This window comes from Kogia breviceps, chromosome 2 (assembly GCF_026419965.1).
Source record: "Kogia breviceps isolate mKogBre1 chromosome 2, mKogBre1 haplotype 1, whole genome shotgun sequence".
In the NCBI taxonomy this organism is placed as follows: domain Eukaryota; kingdom Metazoa; phylum Chordata; class Mammalia; order Artiodactyla; family Physeteridae; genus Kogia; species Kogia breviceps.
Window position 1 is genome coordinate 75,794,698 of NC_081311.1, and position 14,348 is coordinate 75,809,045.

The following is a 14,348-nucleotide window of genomic DNA, read 5'->3' on the forward strand; positions in this document are numbered from 1 at the left end:
TTTGTACATATTGTACATAAGTACATGTAATGACAATCCAAGTATTTAATGAAGCTTAATCATGTTCTCAAGTTTATATAAAAATTTAATACAAATTGTAATATCTTCTTCAGAGACCCTGATGGATAGTCTTGCACATCTCCTGGGATGTTCACCTTCCATTCTGAAGACCCCCACTCCAGAAAATGTGAAACCAATAAAAAGATGTGAATAAGCCCTGGCCTTACATAATTTCAAATTTAACATTCTAGAATGGTGGTTCTCAACTCTGGCTGCACATCTGAATCACCTTCGAAAATATATAAACCAGACTCTATAATGCTATTTTTTGAAAGAAAAGTTTGAAAGTTATCAAACACACAGAAAGATTACAAAAATAAAATGTGTACAAAGAACACTCGCATATCCAGATTCACTTGTTAACATTTAACCCCACTTATTTTATCATTCACATGTATTCTCTCTTCCTCTTTACCTATAAACACATGTTTGCTAACACACACTCACATTTTTTCTGTACTATTTGAAGGTAAGTTACATACATCATGGCCGTAAATATTTCAGTGTGTATTTTCTAAAATAGGGATAATCTCCTATATAACCATGGTACTGTTATCAAATTCAGTATATTTAACATTGGCATGGTACTTTTATCTAAGTTACCTTTCTTATGTCAGTTCTGTTAATTGACACAATAACCTCTTTTATAGCACTTCCCCCTTCCAAAACAGATCTGTCCAGGGCAAAGTATTGCATTTAGTTGCCATGTCTCTTTAGCCTCTCTTGTTCTGGAACATTTCCACAGCTTTTGTCTTTTATGACATTGGCATCTTTGAAAAATATTGTTCCCCACTCTTTCTAAAAATTAGAATGTTCATTTTCGACTTGTCTGATGTTTCCTTGTGGTTAGATTCACGTTACTTGATCTAGGTAGGAAAGTGCATAGGTGATGTTGTTCCCTTCACAGGTATCCTATCTGCAGCATATGCTGCCACTGTCCCTCAGTGGAAATGCTAATTCTGACCACCTGGGCAAAGGGTCGTCCGATTTCTCCACTGTATAATTACTGACTTTTTACCTCCCTTGGAACTAATAAGCAATCTTTGGGGAGATTTTAAGACCATGAAAATCCCCCAATCCTCATCAGACTGTCCACCAGATTTAGCATGAATTGATGATTCTTGCCTGATATGATCTTCACTATGATAGATGCAAAATGCTGCTTTTCCAGCTTCTGTACTCCTTCCACATTTACCAGTTTGCCCTTAATCTACCATAAGCAAGAAATCTCCTTTCTGCCAATTTATTATAAGTATAGACTCACAAATTCCTATTTTTCCCAGTGGGTTATAATTCATTATTGTACTTAATTATTTTGGTGTTCAACTATCCCAGAATCCCCTTCAAGCTGACATGCTCTGTGATTACTTTGAATACTTCCTTACTTTAGGGCATAACATGATGTCCCAAGCTCATCTTACACCCATCCTGCCCCAGCTCTGGAATCAGCCATTTCTCCAACGAGTCTTGGTTCCTTTCAATGAGGAATGGTATAAGACACCAAGCTCTGGATGCCAGTTATGTACCACAATGCTGTTTTTTATCCCTAACTTTTTCACTTGGATTTTCAAATTTAAAGAAAAATTGTAAAAACATAAAATGAACACTTGAATAATCATCACCTAAATCCTTTTTGCAGTATTTGCTGTATCTCTTTCTACATGTAATTATACCTTTGGCTGAATCACTTGAAATTTGCAATGATCGTGAGATTTCACCCTTCTATACCTCAGCATGTATTTCTCAAGAATAAAGTCATGTTCCCATACATCACATTCACATCTAAGGAGATTAAATTAATTCAATAATATAATCTAACACACAATCCTTATTTAAACTACTCAATTGTTTCAAAATATTTCCCCAATCCAGAATTCAATCCAGTCTCACATATTACACTTAGGTATTAATGCCTCTTTTATCTTCTCTAATCCAGAAATACAGATTCCCTATATTTTTTCATTTGCATTGATTTTTTAAAAGAATCCAGGCCAGCTGTCTTGTAAAATATCCCATATTCTGGGTTTGTCAGATTGTTTCCTTACAGTTAAATGCAGATAAGCTTTTCATATTTTGGATAAAAACATAACACAGGGGCTATCACATACTTCTTACTGAAACATACAGGGGAACTAAACACCAGATTGTCCCTCTATTGGTGAGACTGAGTATGATTATTTAGTTAAAGTGGTGATCACCAGCAATCTCCATTGTAAAGGCACAGTTTCTCTTGTAATTGATAAGTAATCTGGGGAGAGTGAGAGGAAGCAATACTTTAAGACCGTATGATTAGCCTGTTCACCTTCAACCTTTCAGTCAGTGGTTCTAGTACCAATGGATGATTCTTGCCAAATCAATTATTACTGTAGGGCTTGTAAAATGGTGATTTTCTTATTCTCATTCCTTCTGTATTTGCTAGCTGGCATTTTTTCCATAAAGAAGAGCTTTCTTTCTTCTCTGTCTCTTCTGTACCACTAGGAACTCATGAAATTTTTTTGGTTGTGTAATAATCCATTAAGAGTTATTCTTTTTGATGCTAAGCTGTCTCAGTCTGGTCAATGGTGGCCTTCTATGTCCTTTTATCAAGGATTTCAGTACATTCTTGTTTCTAGTATAAAATGATTTTCCAGAATTACTTTATACTTCTTATGTCCCAGAGTTAGGTTTCTTTTAGTGGGGAAGAGTATTTGGAAGTCGAGATCTAGCCACTATGTGTGCAAAAGATGGGTTACTATTCCTAGGTCCTTTCAGAAGCTAGAGCAGGAAAATAGTTATTATTATTATTTTTTAAATCATGCATTCATATTGAGTCCTCCAATTTAAATCCAATAACAATTTCCCCATTCCATATCTGTAATTTCCCTCTACTAGAAGCTTGGTTCTCAACTACTTCAATATATTTACCCATTCATTTGATACAAAATAGTTTTAGAATTATAATACCAATACCAGATCTACTAAGTAAAGTTAAAGATTTCTTTGCAGTTTTTAACTTATTTTAAAATAGTTCTAGACTTAGAGACAAGTTGCAAAAACAGTACAGTGATTTCCTGTATACTCTTCATCCAGTTTCTCCTAATATTAAGATCTTAATTAACAAAGTACAATGATCAAAAATAAGAAATTAACTTTGTGGGAATTCCCTGGTAGTCCAGTGGTTAGGACACCATGCTCTCACTGCCAAGGACCTGGGTTCAATCCCTGTCAGGGATCTAAGATTGAGCAAGCTGCGTGGTGTGGTCAAAAAAGAAAAAAAAAAAGAAATTAACATTGGTATGCTATTAACCTATAGCAAACTATAGTCTATATTTAGATTTCACCAGTTTTTCCATTGATATCCTTTTTTTCTGGTCCAGAATCTAATCCAGGATTCCACACTCCAAGCAGTTCCTTGTTTTTTCTTGTCTTCCATGACCTTGACACTTTTGAACAGCTGGAGACTATAGGTCCCACTGCTGGGTGCATAATGGGCATTGATAATTTGGCCATGTGCAGTACTGAGCACCATCACCACTTCAAGGGGTATGCACCCTAACAAAGTCAGATTTAAGCCATTATGGAAGGCCGGTGCATTCCTGACTGCCTCCAGGGTTGCCCAACCCATGGTACACTGTCCAGCAGAAAGCATACTGCGTATTAGGTGGGGAAAGACATTATTTTGTTAATTGAGGACCTGCTGCAGACAGAAATGTTATAAACCACTCTTAAACAATTTAAAAGCCTGGGTTGAATGGTCAAAAAGGCCTCTGGGGCATAGAGACTGACAGTGGATTATCACAGGCTGAATGCCGTGCCAGATATCATCACTGTCACTGAGACAGTGGCAGCCCATACCAGAGAACTGTACACTGTTATTCTCAGTCCTCATGTGGGATGAGGATAAGGACCATTTGTATTCACATGGAACAGCCTACAGTGTATTTTCACCATGCTTCTGTAGGGATACCTCAGTTGCCATTCTATATGCTCCACTGGGGGATGCCTGATGTTCAACAAGCCCAAGTTCCACAGAAGTTTTATTTATATATTTTTGTTAGTTTTGGGGGTTTAAATTTTTTTCCAGCTTTTCAGGTATAATTGATAAATGAAAATTGTATATATTTTTTGATATACAGATACATTGTGAATGATTCCCACAATCAAGCTAATGATCATATTCATCACCTTGAATACAGTCATCCCTCAGTATCTATGGGGGATTGGTTCCAGGACCCACCTCCCGCACCGAAATCTGTGGATGCTCAAGTTCCTTATATAAAATGGCATAGTATTTGTATGTAACCTATGCACATCCTTCTGCATACTTTAAATCATCTCTAGATTACTTATGATACCCAATACAATGTAAATGCTATGTAAAGGTTGCCAGTGTGCCGCAAATTCAAGTTTTGCTTTTTGGAAATTTCTGCAATTTTTAAAAAATTTGAAGTAATGGAAAATCTAAACAGATCCATAATGAATAAGGAGATTGAAACAGTAATAAAAAACCTCCCAACAAAGCCTAGGGCTTCATGGTTTCCCTGGTGAATCCTACCAAACATTTAAAGAAAAATTAATGACAGTTCTTTTCAAACTCTTACCAAAATTTGAAGAGGAAGGAACAATTCCAAACTCATTTTACAAGGCCAGTGTTACCCTGATACTGAAGCCAGACAAGAACACTACAAGAAAAGGAAACAATAGGTTAATATCCTTGATGAACACAGATGCAAAAATACTCAACAATATCCTAGCAAATTGAATTCAATATAACATTAAAAGGATCATACACCATGATCAAGTGGGATTTATCCCTGGGATGCAAGGGTGGCTTAACATATGTAAATCAATGTGGTGTACCACATAAACAACATGAACAAAAAGTCATATGATCATTTCAGTAGATGCAGAAAAGGCATTTGACAAAGTTCAACACTCTTACTTGATTAAAAAAAAAAACCCACACCTCTCAACAAAATAGGTAGAAAGGGAATGTACCTCAACATAATAAAAGCCATATATGACAAGCCCACTGCTACCCTCATATTCAGTGTTGTAAAGCTGAAAGCTTTTCCTCTAAGATCAGGAACAAGACAAGGATGACCACTTTTGCCATTTCTATTCAATATAGTACTGGAAGTCCTAGACATAGAAATCAGGCAAGAAAAAGAGATAAAAAACATCCAAATCAGAAAGGAAGAAATAAAATTTTCTGTTTGCAAATGACATTATGTTACATATAGAAAACCCTAAAGACCCCACTAAAACAGTGTTAGAGCTAAATTCAGGAAAGTTGCAAGACACAAAATCAACATAAAAATTATATGCAGGCTTCCCTGGTGGCTCAGTGGTTAAGAATCCACCTGCCAATGGAGGGGACATGGGTTCGAGCCCTGGTCCGGGAAGATCGCACATGCCATGGAGCAACTAAGCCCGTGCACCACAACTACAGAGCCTGCACTCTAGAGCCCACAAACCACAGCTACTGAGGCCACGTGCCACAACTACTGAAGTCCATGCGCCTAGAGCCCATGGTCCGCAACAAGAGAAGCCACCACGATGAGAAGCCTGCGTACTGCAATGAGGAGTAGCCCCCACCTGCAGCAACTAGAGAAAGCCCACGCACAGCAACAAAGACCCAACACAGCCAAATTAATTAATTAATTTTAAAAAATTATATGCATTTCTATACACTGAATCTGAAAATGTAAATTAAGAAAACAATGTACAATTGCATTAAAAAGAATAAAATATGTAAAAATAAATGTAACCGAGGAGGTGAAAGTTCTGTACACTGAAAGCTGTAAAACGCTGAAGGAAACTGAAGAACATACAAATAAATGGAAAGGTATTCTGTGTTCAGAGATTAGTAGAATAATATTGTTAATATGTCTATACTACCCAAAGGAATCTGTAGATTCCATGCACTTCTTGACATTGGCCTGAGCATGATTTTTTTAATATGACCCCCAAAACACAGGCAACAAAAGCCTAAGCAGACAAATGGGAGTGCATCAAACTAAAAAGCACTTCTGCACAGCAAAGGAAACAACAAAATGAAAAGGCAACCCATGGAATGGGATAAAATATTTTCAAACCATACGTCTTCTAGCAATCCCTCTTCGGGCCCAGAGAAATTAAATCAGTACCTCAAAAGAGAAATGTGTGCCCCATGTTTATTGTAGCATTATTCATAACATTCAAGATATTGAAGCATCTAAGTGTCCATCAGCAGATGAATGAATAAAGAAATTCCATATACAATAGAATATTATTCAGCTTTTTAAAAAAGAAGGAAATCCTGCCATTTGTGACAACATGGATGGAGCTAGTGGACATAATGCTAAGTGAAATAGATAGATAGATAGATAGATAGATAGATAGATAGATAGATAGATAGATAGAAAGTTAAACTCATAGAAAGTTAAACTCTAAGATAGATAGATAGATAGATAGATAGATAGATAGATAGATAGATAGATAGAAAGTTAAACTCATAGAAAGTTAAACTCTAAGATAGATAGACAGATAGATAGATAGAAAGTTAAACTCATAGAAAGTTAAACTCTAGATAGATAGATAGATAGATAGATAGGTAGATAGAAAGTTAAACTCATAGAAGCAGAGAGAAAAAAGTTGGTTGCCAGGGATTGGGGTTTAGGAGAAATGATATCTTGGTCAAAGGATATAAAGTTTCATTTATGCAGGATATGTAAGTTCTGGAGGTCTAATGTACAGCATGGTTGCTATAGTTAGTAATATGGTAATGTACACTTGAAATTTGCTAAGATAGTAGATCTTAAGTGTTCTCGCTACACAAAAAAGGTAACTACAAAGTCAGCCCTCTGTAAGTATGGGTTCTACATCTGTGGATTCAACCAACCATGGGTCGAAGATATTCTTTAAAAAATTGCAGAGGGCTTCCCTGGTGGTGCAGTGGTTAAGAATCCGCCTGCCAATGCAGGGGACACGGGTTCGAGGCCTGCTCTGGGAAGAACCCACATGCCGCGGAGCAACTAAGCCCATGCGCCACAACTACTGAGCCTGCGCTCCAGAGCCCGCGAGCCACAACTACTGAAGCCCGCGCACCACAACTACTGAAGCCTGCGTGCCTAGAGCCCGTGCTCCACAACAAGAGAAGCCACCACAATGAGAAGCCTGCGCACCGCAACGAAGAGTAGCCCTTGCTCGCCACAACTAGAGAAAGCCCACGTGCAGCAACGAAGACCCAACGCAGCCAAAAATTAAATAAATAAAATAAACTTAACTTCAATCACATACAAACTGTAATGCATGTAGGGTCAAACAAAAGTGGCAATGGATCCCCACAGAAGTAGTAAACATGAGCAAATCCAGTCTCAGAAGACTGACAGAATGGGAGGGGTATCGGAACATTAAACTTTCTTCTTTTCATTCCTTTGCTGTTCCTAAATGACAACACCCTGAAAAGAATTAGCACAGCTGTGGCAAGAGGAGGCAAACTTAAATAATGGTAGATTTATCATCCCAGAATAAAGTCGCTTCCAACTTGCAATTCCACTGTAATGGCCTGGCCAATACATAATAACTTGGACCTTCTTCAAGCTGTCATTGGGTCAAATCACTCGGTGACTCCATTGATACAGGTCCAGATGCAGGCACACTCTTGAGTCCCCTGCTTTAATATTACCTACGTTGTGACAGGAAAAGATCCCCATACCAGAATGGGTAAGAGTGATCTGCATTGGCACAATGGACCAACAATTTTCCCTTCCTGAAACCAAACGGCAAAAGTAGATTGAAACAGTATATAACTGGACTAGTCAGTATTATGACAACAAATCCTCATAGGTGTCATCTGCACCCTTCTAGGTTATGTATTATTTTGTGGACCCCCAAAGGCAATAAAATGTCTTTCCACTGGCGGGAAAGATCGTTGCCTCAGAGTCTTAGGGCCCACCATCCATGTCAGCAATCACATATAGGGGCTAGAGGGGACTCACTCTGCTAACCCACTGCATAGTGGCTAATGGCACCTTCCCAGGAACACAAACACTTGCTTCCATTCTGCTGTTCGTGCCCTCATACCTGGCATAGGCATAAATGGAAAAAATGGTATACAACTTGTCACTGACTACTGCAGAGACAGCTAATGCTATAAAATGAGCAAAAAGATTTGAATAGACATTTCTCAAAAGAGGGTCCTGGGCTTCCCTGGTGGCGCAGTGGTTGGGAGTCCGCCTGCCGATGCAGGAGACGCGGGTTCGTGCCCTGGTCCGGGAAGATCCCACATGCCGCGGAGCAACTAAGCCCGTGAGCCATGGCCGCTGAGCCTGTGCGTCCGGAGCCTGTGCTCCGCAACGGGAGAGGCCACAACAGTGAGAGGCCCGCATACCGCAAAAAAATAAAAAAAAAAAAAAAATAATAAAAAAAAGAGGGTCCTAATAACATGCACATGTAAAGATGTTCAACTATATTAGTCATTCAGGAAATCACATCAAAACCACAATGAAATCCCATTTCATACCCACTGGGATGGCTATAATAAAAAAGATGGACAATAACAAGTGTTGTTGAGGACATAAGAAATTGGAACCCGTGTGTATTGTTGGTCATAATGCAAAGTTGTACAGCCCGTCTATTGAAGAGTTTGGTAGTTCCTCGAAAATTTAACCATAAAGTTACCATATGACCCAGCAATTCCATTCCTACTCCTAAGTATATACTCACAGAACTGAAACCATATGTTCATGCAAAAACTTGTATATGAATGTTCACAGCAGCATTATTCATAATAGTGAAAAGGTGGAAACAACCCAACCTAAATGTCCATCAACTAATACTGATTAACTAAATTTGATATATGTGTACAATGAAATATAAGAGCCATAAAAAGGAATGAAGTACTGATACAGGCTACAGTAATGATGATTCTTGAAAACTTTGTGCTAAGTGAAAGATGCCAGACACAAAAGACCACACATGGTATAGTTCCACCTATATGAAAAATCTATACAGACAAAAAGTCAATTAGTGGTTGCCTATATACATACAAATACACATAAGAAAAGAATAGAAATATACATTTATGTATGTATATATATTTATCTATCCATCTAGATATAAAATCATATTTACTTGTCTCTGCATTTAATAAAAATGGAAAAATACACATACAAAAATTTCTTCCTTATAACTAGAAGGGGAGGTTGCAGTGATAGGGACAGACACAGGAGGGAGAATCCACCTTGTGTATCTATATATATTGTTTATATTGTATTGATTTTTCCAGTGTGAATACATTACCTAACCCATACACACACAGAAAAAAATACATATAAAGAAAAAAAAACCCATGATAGCTTGGTATACAACAATGGCTGGCATCACTACAGCAAATATACATGTCCTCTTCTTGCAGAGTATCTGGAGAATACTATCTCCATCTGAAAATATCAATCCTAGATCCACATGCTGAAATTTTAGGTTTTCAGATATTTGACTAGCCAGAACAGTCTTTCTCTTTGTAATCATCAGCTGCTATATTATATACAGTTTAATAACTGATAAAATTGGAATTAAAATTATCAATAAATATTTTTAAAATCATAAGTCTCTTAAACATACTGATGCAAATAAATTTGAAAACTTAAATATACAATTTTTAAAATAAATATGCATCAAAAATTGAAACAAAAAGTTTAGAAAACCGGAAAAAACTGTAAACCATCTAAGAAATAAAGTTAGTAATCAAAATCTATCCTTAAGAGGTGTAGAAGAAAACACTGGGTATAATGGACATTCAAAACTTAAGGCATAGGAAGGAACTTACCTAATGGGATAATGGGTGTACACCAAAAACCTACAGAGAGTATCTTAATGTTTGCTAACAATTCCTGAGTTATCTCTGAAAATCAGGCATAAGGTAAGGATGTCAGCTATCAGGCAGTAAGACCAGAAAAATGGTAAGAAAGGACAAGATGAGCCTAAAAAAAAAAAGGGAATTAAAAACTAACAGAGTAAATTAGAATGCCCAGAAATAGATGTATGAAGACATGGTAATACACTGAATGATAGCTGTGGCATTATAATTCAATGGGGAAAAGATTAATAATGAGTTGGTGCAACTGGCTTTATGTGTTAAAAGGTAAAGCTGGATTCCTTCCTCATTTATCTACAATAATGAATTCCAGATTGATTCAAGGCTTAAATATTTTAAAAAATAGTATTAAAATGAAAATAAAGAAAAATATCATTATCCTGGGTTAGAGAATAATTTTAAAATTTAAAATAAATTTAAAATTCAAAGGGAAAAAAATCAAATGGAAAAGATCAGCCTACATAAAAATATAACTCTCATAAGGCCAAAGGCACTGTAGATATAAACATCAAGGGACAGACATAGAGAAAATATTCACACAAAAAAATAATAAACAAAGAATTACTGTCTAAAATAATATAAATTTATTAAAAATTAATATAGAAAAATAAAATTAAAAAATGAAGTCATTCACAAAAGCAATGAAAAGCCAATAAAATATGTGATATACAAGCTCGTTAGTAATCTCAGAAATGCAAATTAAAATGATGAGCTTTTCTTAGAAATTAGGTTGGCAGTAAGTCTAAAGTCTGACAACACCAAGTGCTGACAAGGAAGCAGGATAAGTGGCAGTCTTATGTACAGTGATATAGTCTAGTTGAGGGAAATATCTATGCAAAGCCATTTTAAGGGTATGTGGACCATTTGGCCTTCTTCCAGATATTCTAGGTCTTACTGCTGGACCAAGCAAGACCATTGGAAAACTGTCTATTCAAACTCTGTAATGGACTGAATGTTTGTGTCCCACCCCCACCCCCAATTCGTATGTTGAAACCCTAATCCCCAACATGATGGTATTTGGAGACGGGGCCTTTGGGGGGTAACTGGGTCCTTAAGTGTTGAGAGCTCATGATGAAATTAGTGCCTTTAGAAGAAAAGACACAGGAGAGCTTGCTCCTCTCCACCCCCTCTCTCCACCACGTGAGGATACAAAGAGAAGGTAGCCATCTGCAAACTGGAGGAAGGCCCTCATCAAGAACCAAATCTGTTGGCACCTTGACTTTGGACTTCCCAGACCCCAGAACTATGAGGAATAAGTGTTGTTTAAGCCACCAGTCTATGCTAATTTGTTATAGCAGCGCCAACGTTTTAGTACTCTAAAAGACTCCTCTCTGGGTTCTCTTTTGCTGTCAGAAAGATCAGAGGCCAATTTGCAGCTCGACTTTGATAACCCTGGTACATTATAGGACCTGCATATATCATCTATACGCTGACTTTGCTCAGCTATTGACCTGATACTCTGTAGTTTCTCTGATGTTGATTTTCACGTATTTCTACCTTTCTACTTTAATTCCTGTTCTTTTACAAATTGCACAAAGTCCATTGTAAAAGAAAGGGGGAATAAACAACTCACCTGTGATTTGTTCATTTCCTGCTGCTCTTGGGAAACTGAAAAGAACTGTAAAGGTACAGATGGGGAAAAAGGAGAGAGAATGAGGTCCTATGCGCAGCTCTCAGAGTCAGCTGCCTATGATGCTTCACACAGCTGCTGCCTACAAGGCTCCGATCCCTTTAACCCTAAGGAGCACAGACAGGACAGGCCCTGTGGAAGAGCACCCATATGTCTACGCTGACTCTGACAGGTCACAGAGAGCTTAGAATGTGATTTTTCATTGGATGAATGTATACATTTCTTACTATTTTATAAAGAATTCGTCTTTCCCTCACACTCACTGAAAGAAAAATTAATAACAACAGAGGACTAATTAAACAAAGTACAATACAGAGAAGACTGTGCCTTCACTAGAACTAACACTGCAAAAAGAACTAACTAAATAAAATCAGGCAAGCAAGGAAGCAAGCCCTGGCTGTATTGTTTTTCTGCATTCTTAGTGACAGTGTTTGGCCCTTAAGTTAGAAAATCCTCATCAACATCTTCTGGAAAGGGACGGGGTACTTTGTTTACTCTAACTTGGTTTATCAAAAGGATCTTTTAATAAAAAAAAACTTGATGTGACTTAATTGTTAAGAGTCGACAGAAGTGAGTTCTTTGGGCATGCCACTAATTGTGACACTACACAAGTCACTTATTCTCTAGGACCTTTTTTATTTCATTTCTCAAATAAAGGCAAAACAAAAAAATCTTCAAACTCTCTGTACATTATTTGATTTTTTTTACCATCAGAATTAAAAGAGCAATGGTGCCTCTGTAGATTGTGTAGAGAGTAAACACAGAGTGAAGGGAGTGGGAATGATTGGGGGGGGGCAAGAGGGGCCATTTCCCCTTCTATGGGCAGTGATTCCTTTCCCTGGACTGTGCCCTCACAAAGCCTCCTCTGAAGTGCCCTCAGCTGTGCTGCCTGCCCCCTGCTCATGCTGCCAGCCTCATCTCAGTTCTGAAAGCTGCTCACTGGACAGTATGCAATGGCTTCTGAAGTAATGACATCACCCAAGCCTTGCTCATTCTGTGTAGGAGGACCAAGAATTACTTCTGCCCAGGGAGTTCTCGGATACAGTCTTTCTTGGGCCTCTTCAGCCTCTGTTCTGAGCCTCTGGTGACAGGTCTCAGATGGAGGGTTAATCTTCCAGGCAGGGTTTCTGGGGGATTGCTCCTTCTCATCTCAAGAGCTGCTTTGTTCCAAGAAAGCTGGCACCAAGACCAAAGGGACAAGTTAAGTTTAGTTGAAGCTTTCAAACAGGCCCCCGATCTGACCCTTATGGAACATACATACTTTCTCCAAGATTCATGGGCTGGGTCATGTACAAACTCAAAGTCCTCCAAGAACAAAGGCTGGACAAGGCAGACCTGGCTCAAAACCTCAACTGGGTTCCCTGGTCCAAGGGCTTAGAGGAGTCATCAAGAATCCCCAAAACACAAGGGCCAAGTAATGATTTAGTCCACATGTATTTCACAATTATTTCCTTGGGATCTATAAAGACACATCAGGGCCCAATGCTATGAATAATGATGCTGGGTTTTAGGCAGGGTGGTTTATTAGAAAGAACATGAGATGAGCAGAGAAAAACAGTTGAAAAATCAAAAACTAGATTCCCACCGCTGCTGGCTGTGTGATCTTGGGTAAATCACTTCACCTCACCAGGCCTCAGTGGTCCCCTCTCTTAACATGAAGACAGTTAAGCCTACCTCAAAGATGGTTGTTAGAAATGAAAAGATATCTTATGGAAAAAAGCAACGTGTGTGTGTGTGGTATTTACAGCGCAGAACTGCATGAGTCAGGTATTACTAATATTCTCGTTTTGCAGAGGACAAAACTGAACCTCCTGCAGTTAACTGTCATTCCCAGGGTTGCTCAGTGACAGCGCTGGGACTTGAATCTCGCTCCGATTGCTCCAGCCAGCGCCCCCCTCCCGGGGCCGCACTTTCACGCACATACTCTGCAGGCTGCTCGGGGCCCAGGCCCCCGCGTCCGTATTGCAGAGGCCGGCCCCTTAACACTGACAGAGGAGTCCCCGCTCAGGCATCCCTCCTCCCGGCCAAGGCCGCCCCCACCCGCCCCCTGGAGCTCAAGTGCCAGAGGTCCCACCGCTGGGTCCGCTGGGCTCCTCCGCCCCGCTGCCTCCGCCCGCCCCTCAGCCGCGCGGGCACCCCTCGGCCCTCGGCCAACCTTCCCGGGCTCACCCTCCTTTCCCTCGTCGGGCTGCACAGGCCCCTGAATAGCGCGGAGACTCGGCAGCGCCGGGACCCCCTCCCAAGCGAGGCTGTAGCCTGATGAAAGACAATTTACAGCTACAAGCGGAAGTACGCATGTGCTAAAGGAGCCCCGAAGTCCAATTCCAGGGTAAAAACTGTACTTCCCATAATTCCTTGCTCCCGCACCTTTGGGCAATTTGGGAGTTTGTCTTTCAAAGGCTCTTGTTACCTGGCGCCCAGGTTTTCTAAGCACCGCCAGGTTATAGATTAGAACATGACTTTACTGACATAACACCCGGGGCAGTTCATGGTTCTTGATTGGATCTGGCTTAAATTGGATCTGGCTTAAATCAGCTGCAAGAGACATTTTGGGAACAAATAAGGGTAATTTTTACTTATTAAAATTGAACTGTTTATCAGTGATACTAAGGAATTATTGTTATTTTTAGATAGTCTAATAGTATGCATTGTGGTTCTGTAGGAAATGTAGTTAATTTTTAGAGATGTAATACTTAAGTATTTAAAATATTGTGTGTAAAAAGTTATAAAGAGCAAATATAGCAAAATCCTCAGTGCTTAATATAGGTAATGAATCTAGATATTCATTTTACTATTCTTACTACTTTAACAAAAAACAAA

General features: G+C 38.9%; 1 long non-coding RNA gene across 5 annotated transcripts in view; it reads right to left on the reverse strand.

Annotated features, from left to right (window-relative positions):
• The window catches only part of LOC131751388 (uncharacterized), a 33,948-nt gene extending 20,089 nt beyond the window's left edge, over positions 1-13,859 (reverse strand). For 2 of the 5 annotated variants that reach the window (XR_010838992.1, XR_010838993.1), the window contains exons 1-4: positions 13,698-13,827; positions 11,472-11,516; positions 5,038-5,181; positions 4,641-4,721 (exon numbers count right to left, since the gene is read on the reverse strand). This is a non-coding gene — a long non-coding RNA (uncharacterized lncRNA). Of the gene's footprint in view, positions 1-4,640; positions 4,722-5,037; positions 5,182-11,471; positions 11,517-13,697 lie in introns of all 5 variants that reach the window. The other 3 variants (XR_010838989.1, XR_010838990.1, XR_010838991.1) reach the window with 3 other exon arrangements.
• Between the last annotated feature and the right edge of the window lie 489 nt (positions 13,860-14,348).